Source organism: Ovis canadensis, chromosome 2 (assembly GCF_042477335.2).
Source record: "Ovis canadensis isolate MfBH-ARS-UI-01 breed Bighorn chromosome 2, ARS-UI_OviCan_v2, whole genome shotgun sequence".
Lineage (NCBI taxonomy): Eukaryota > Metazoa > Chordata > Mammalia > Artiodactyla > Bovidae > Ovis > Ovis canadensis.
Window position 1 is genome coordinate 26,088,136 of NC_091246.1, and position 5,168 is coordinate 26,093,303.

The 5,168-nt window shown below is 41.6% G+C and overlaps 1 non-coding gene across 1 annotated transcript; it reads right to left on the reverse strand.

Annotated features, from left to right (window-relative positions):
* Positions 1-1,553: 1,553 nt before the first annotated feature.
* On the reverse strand, positions 1,554-1,626 carry TRNAG-CCC (transfer RNA glycine (anticodon CCC)). The gene has a single exon. It is a non-coding gene; the product is annotated as a tRNA-Gly (tRNA).
* Positions 1,627-5,168: the final 3,542 nt, after the last annotated feature.

Genomic DNA, 5,168 nt, shown 5'->3' on the forward strand with positions numbered 1-5,168 from the left:
CCTCCTGGGCTTTCTGCTGGGCCTCAGTGTCCAAGTGCCAGAGAAGTGGGCGCTTTGTTCCAACCTGTCCTTGAACCACAGCCCTGCCTACAGCCCCGCGGGGACAGCCCAGCAGGTTGCGTCTCTGCACGTCCGGGAACCTGGCCCAGATCCAGAGCCAGCCCTGCCGGTTCTGCGAGAAGACGGCCCTGGGGATTTCACAACCAGCCACCTTACTGCCCTGGGACGCTGGCTTCACCACCTCCTTTGCTTTCTAGACCAGATGAAGACAAGGTCCCACCTGGGCCACCCAATTGTTGAGAGGCTGTGGGCCTTGCCCGCATGGCCTCACCTAGTAGGGAGCCCTGGAGGGGCACCCCACAGTGCTCACATTCAGAGTGGCACAGTCTTGATCAGCAATGAAATCCTTACCCAGCTCAGACATCGCTTGTCCTGGTCACTCTCATTTCTTGTCATTGAACTCTCTTTCTGTCTCTGAAAGGCTCAAAAAATTCCCCTTTACCTTTGAATTTCCAAAAGAAACATGTTTAAAGTATATTCTGCTGTGAATCTATCAGGCCTTTTAAAGAGGGCCTGTTACCTCATTCGCAGTACCCCATGAAAAATTTAAATGCGGGGCCCTTGTAAGACAGCATACTTATAGACACCATAGTATAAAGCTTTCCTTTCCTTCACAGACTCTCTTGACTTGAATGGTGTTTTGGTTTTCATTTATTTTTTGGATGTAAAAATTCATTTATATGTTTCCCTTAAGAATATTCTGATATTTTCCCATACTTGTGCCAGTATTTCCATTTCATTATGCTTTTTAAACTTTTTATTTTGTATCAGAGTACAGTTGATTAACAAACAATGTTGTGATAGTTTCAGGTGAACAGTGAAGGGACCCAGCCATATATATACATGTATCTTCTCCCCCAAACTCCCTTCTCATTCAGGCTGCTATATATATAGAGCAGAGTTCCATGTGCTATACAGTAGATACTTGTTGGTTATCCTTTTTAAATATAGCAGTGTGTATATGTCCATCCCAAACTGCCTATCTATCTTTCCCCCATCCTTCCCTCTAGCAACCATAAGTTTGTTCTCTAAGGCTGTGAGTTTGTTTCTGCTTTTTAAGTTCATTTATACCATTTTGTTTTAGATTTCACATAAAAGGGATGTCATATGACATTTGTCCTTCTGTCTGACTTGCTTCACTCAGTATGACAATCTCTAGGTCCATCCATGTTGCTGAAAATGGCATTATTTCATTCTTTTAAATGGCTGACTAATATTCCACTGTGCATGGTGTTTTTAATGTTGTTCTGAATAAATAAAAGTTACAATTTTTCATTATTAGCATACATTTTAGCATTCACCTTCATACTGTGCAATGTCACTTTACATGTAAATGCAAGAGTATCTGAGCCACGTGAAGAACCATTGAAATTACATAGTTTATTTGTGTAATTCATGCAGGTATATTTCTGTCTTTAAAGAGAAAAACTATTTGGCTGTGCTGGGTCTTATTTGCAGCATACAGAATTTTTGTTGCCATATCAGAAAACTAGTTCCCTGATCAGGAATTGAACCTGGGTCCCCTGCATTGGGAGTACAGAATCTTAACCACTGGACCACTAGGGAAGTCCCATGCAGGTGTATTTCATTCTTACCTGAACAGTGGAAATACTGAACAAAACTAACTCCAGCATTTTTAGTTCACTTATTGACACTTTGGCCTGATGAGGAGAAAGGAAGAACTAAATAAGAATGTGCTTCCCTTTCCTGCTGTGTTGGCACTTTAGAGTAGTGGTTGGCTGAAACAGAAATGTAAATGGGTAAGGGAGGCTAGGCCAGTGTGCCTTGGTGCTTCATGTTGCTGAGATGGCCACTGCCTTCCCTGTGCATTTGAAGCAAGTTCTGGTTCAAGTAAAGAGTGGCTTTGCAGAGCTGTCACCACCCCTTCACTTGGCTATAAAGCTACACACTTACTGTACTCACTCTGAGTCTTGCTGAATGGACTCCATGCATCCTGTGCACAATTACTCTCTTTATGGGGCACTGTGGATTTGAATCAGGCAACAGGACACCAGCAGACGCCAGTTCTGCACAATGTCTCCCCTGTCGCATGTATGCTCCATTATCCCCATCAGACTCACTTACAAAACATAAATGCAAAGCTTAAATTATTAACAATTTCAAGTCAGTGACAGCAAGGTATTAAGTCAAGTCGACAGCCTTTCAAGCATAGGGCCCCATAGACTGCAAAGGCCACACAGTGGTGAGGCTAGTCCTGCTTGGAAGTGAAAATATCTGATAGAGATTCTTTTATTTTCCTCCCTGGATTCTGTCTGTTCTCCTCTAACTCTAGGAAGATAAGTGATGAGGCTTCTGACTCTCCCCTTTATGTGTTCACTATTCTCTCCTATTCTGATTTTCTTGTCCTCAGGAATATTCTGCAGGAAATGACTGGTCTTTTAGTTCACTAAATCATTCTTCAATCATGTCATTTGCTACTGAACCTACTTATTGAGGGTGTTTTTTTAGCAGTCATTTTTTAAAAAAAATTTCCAACTCTCCTAGTTCTTTTTCATAACAAACTCTTCTTGTTTTATGAATAGTTTATGTTCTCTAATCTCCTTGACTATATTGTGATTACCTTTAAGACTTTGCCAAATGGGCTCCTTCCATTTGTTGAATTGTTGCCTTTTCATAACGTTCCATTTTCTCTCATGTTTGAGAGTTCTCAGTGATCTGCTGATCTTTCTATTTGGGAATCCTTGATCAGCATGCTTCTCTGTGCCTGGTTCTCCTGTTTGTGGAATAAAGGCCTCAAGTAACTGAGTGGTTTTCAACTCTTTTTAACTTTGGTAAGTGTTGTCGGATGAAATCTTGTTTGTGAGAAAGCACAGTGCATAAATGGAGATGGTGTGGCAATACTCACAGCAGGTGCCAAGCGTGGAGGCATCGACTTGGAACTCCCTCCGGCAGCCCCATCTCAAGAAAGGCTTTGATAAGACTCCTGGACCTGATGATCCAGATGGTCATTTCAAACTCAAATGTTGTGGGATTCCTTTTGTGTGTGTGTGTGTGGCTCACAGCAATATTTATTATCTCACTTTTGGTGGGTCAGGAATCTAAGTCACTGCTAAGCTGGGTCTTCTGACTCTGATCACTCACAAGGCTGCCTTCCAGGTGCCAGCTGAACCAGCATTGTCTGAAGACTACTAGTAAAAGAGGACTCCCAAGCTCACTCATAAATGGAGGATTCAGTTCTTTGCACACTATTGGCCAGACTTCTGCCTTTACTCCTCACTATGTGGGCATCTTCCTAGAAGACTCACACCGGGCACTAGATTCATGAGACTGAGCAAATGAGAAGGCAAAAGGGAGCAAGATGGAAATCACAGTCTTTTGCAACTTAACATTGGAAATACCATCTCAAAACTTTTCCCTCTATATATTTATTAGAAACAAGTCACTAGTCCCTGCTTAGATTCAAATGGAGGGTAGTACAGAACAGTATAAATATCAGTGGGTGGGGACCATTGGGATGCATTTCAGAAGTTGCCTACCACAGAAATTACAAATGAGAAGGTGGCTTTCCCAATGTCTACACTCTCCATACAATTTTCAAACTTAATGTAAAAATGACTTTATTTTAAAAATTGACATTCTAAGTACTTCATCTTTTTCTGATACATTTTATTTTGTATTTTAACTTTTTAAAAATTTATTTATTTTTATTGGAGACTAATTCCTTTACAGTATTGTAGTGGTTTTTGCCATATATTGACATGAATCAGCCATGGGCATACATGTGTTCCCCATCCTGAACCCCCCTCCCCCCTCCCTCCCCATCCCATCCCTCAGGGTCATCCCAGTGCACCAGCCCTGAGCACCCTGTCTCATGCATCAAACCCAGACTGGTGATCTGTTTCACATATAATAATATAAATGTTTCAATGCTATTCTCTCAAATCATCCCACTCTCACCTTCTCCCACAGAGTCCAAAAGATGTTCTATACATCTGTGTCTCTTCTGCTGTCTCACATAAAGGGTCACTGTTACCATTTTTCTAAATTCCATATATATGCATTAATATACTGTATTGGTGTTTTTCTTTCTGACTTACTTCACTCTGTATAATAGGCTCCAGTTTCATCCACCTCATTAGAACTGATTCAAATGTATTCTTTTTAAGGGCTGAGTAATATTCCATTGTGTACATGTACCACAGCTTTCTTTTCCATTCATCTGCTAATGGACATCTAGGTTGCTTCCATGTCCAAGCTATTATAAACAGTGCTGTGATGAACATTGGGGTACATGTGTCTCTTTCAATCCTGGTTTCCTCAGTGTGTATGCCCAGCAGTGGGATTGCTGGGTCATATGGCAGTTCTGTTTCCAGTTTTTTAAGGAATTGCCACATTGTTCTTCGTAGTGGCTGTACTAGTCTGCATTCAAATGTTGTGGGATTCCTTATGGAGAACACTCATACTTGAAATCTGTGAAATCCCTTCCTACATATTCATTCGGGCATGGTTCTAGAAATAGAAGCTATTCCCCTGGCAGGTACGCTTGCAGTAACTCGAGTACCACCACACTTCGGATGGGAACAAACCTCCCACGAGAAGCTTCCAGATAAAGTCTTGACAAGGAAAGCTGCACATAGCAGCAGTGAGGTGAGTTACCAGGGAACACGCAACTCTGTTTCTTTTCTTTAAGTGGTCCTCCTGATTCAAAGGAATCATTTCCAGAAAAGACTAAACTCCAATCCTGACCTCTGTGTGTCATATCAGAGTAGAGGCTAAAAGCAGTGCATTCTTGCATTCGATCATGAAAAAGACAGAACTGCCTTTCTGGCTTGACCCCATGCTGCCCTTTCCCATGCCCCATGAAGAGCAAATGCCAGGTGGGACAGGGCTCTGTGAAAGGACCTGCAATCCGGTTTTCTGGTCTAGAAATAAGTCAAAGCACCAATGTGGAAATACCTGCTGTTCTTAAAATAGACCCGTGTATCTCAGTGTTTTGTTTTTTCCTTAAGTTCCCTTGAGATTCAACAAAAGAAATGAGGAAGTGAAAGTTTTAAATTGGTTTGTCCTCTTTTATCTCAAAGAGGATGGTTCTGTTTTTAAGGGTTTCTGAGAGGAAAACTGAATTTATTCCTCTTAAGAGGTCAGTT